Source organism: Molothrus aeneus, chromosome 13 (assembly GCF_037042795.1).
Source record: "Molothrus aeneus isolate 106 chromosome 13, BPBGC_Maene_1.0, whole genome shotgun sequence".
NCBI lineage: Eukaryota > Metazoa > Chordata > Aves > Passeriformes > Icteridae > Molothrus > Molothrus aeneus.
The window spans coordinates 20406842-20408252 of record NC_089658.1 but is presented as its reverse complement, the minus strand read 5'-3'; positions in this window follow the sequence as shown (position 1 = coordinate 20408252).

The window sequence follows — 1411 nt, the reverse complement described above, 5'->3', positions numbered from 1 at the left end:
CAAGACGGCGCAGGCTGCGGAGCCGGGCCGGGCCCTGCGCCGCCCGCCCGTCCGCCGCCCAACCCAGCCGCACTTCCCGCCGCCGCCATCTTGCCGCGCGCCGATTGGTGCGCGCGACCCGTCCGCCCCGCCGTTACCGGGGAGACGGTGGGGGGGGCCGGACCGGCGGGATGGCGCCGAGAGCGCCCCGGAGCGCCGCTCGGCCTCGCCGCCAGGGCTCAGGAGACACAAAGAGCCTCGCGCCTTCCGTCCGCGGAGCTCGCTCGAGGGCGAATGCGTCGCCCTCTCGCACATGGCGGGCCAGGGGGCGGCGGAGGTCCGGACCGGGTACCGGGTTCGGGCCGAGAAATGTCCGCACGGTGCCCTCCTCATCCCCTTTCTTCTCAGGTACAAAACAGCCCCGTGCTCGGGCTCCCGCACGGACCGAGCATCGCGTACCCCGAACAGCCACCATCGGGTACGTCCTTTCTTGGATATCACGGGAGAGTGAAATCCTATTAATTTCCCTGTGTTTATATGACTAAACGGTTATCGAAGAAGCCTTGCGCATAATTGTGACTGTATTGTTTGTCTTTCCAGCATTCACCTTCTTGCCTAATAAACAGTGAGTTCGAATAGCGTAATTTAAATCTACTTTCGCAAGTTCTGTTTTTTATTTCTGCACCTCTCTATATGAAAATTCTGTAAATTTTATTTTAAAATTTGTTGTAGAACCAAAACCACAGAATCGGAAAAAATGGTACCTGACCTGAAACTCTTATTATGCAACGGTATAGATAAAAGGTTGTATATAGTGAAACACTGTAAATATGAGTATGTTACAAATTTTGTGTGTAATGTGAAATCTAAGTTAGCACATGCATGTTAAGAACATTAAAAAGGCTAAAAATATTTGCAATTGCTACACAGGAGGGATGCTTTAGTGGCTGATTGTTCAAATCCAAGAAGATGCTCCTTTGTATATTAGAAGATACTCTAGCATGTATATTAAGCTGTATTATTGAAATGGATTTTTTTTAGAAGTCTTAACAGTTACCTTACAAAATTCACAGCGGATAATGAAGACTAGAAACAGCAAATGTGCCAGTCACTTTCTCAAAATTCCTTTCAGATTCTTGAAAACTTTGATAACAAATCCTCAGACAAATTAGGTTTGTATCTGGAAGACGAGGAGAGGAGTTACCAGCCTACATAGATCGCTAAAGGCTGTGGGATTGACAGGGGGTAGCAAGGTCGGGACGGACAGAGACGAGAGATCTCTGCAGCCAGGGCGTGGAAGTTGCGGTTTATTGCAAAGGGCCTGGGTGCAGGGCCCTGCTGGGAGCTGCCAGCCACAGCTCGGGAAAGCCCGAGAGAAAAGAAGAGGAGAGCGCAAGAGATTCAAAGAAAGTAAAAGAGTAAAAGGTGAGAG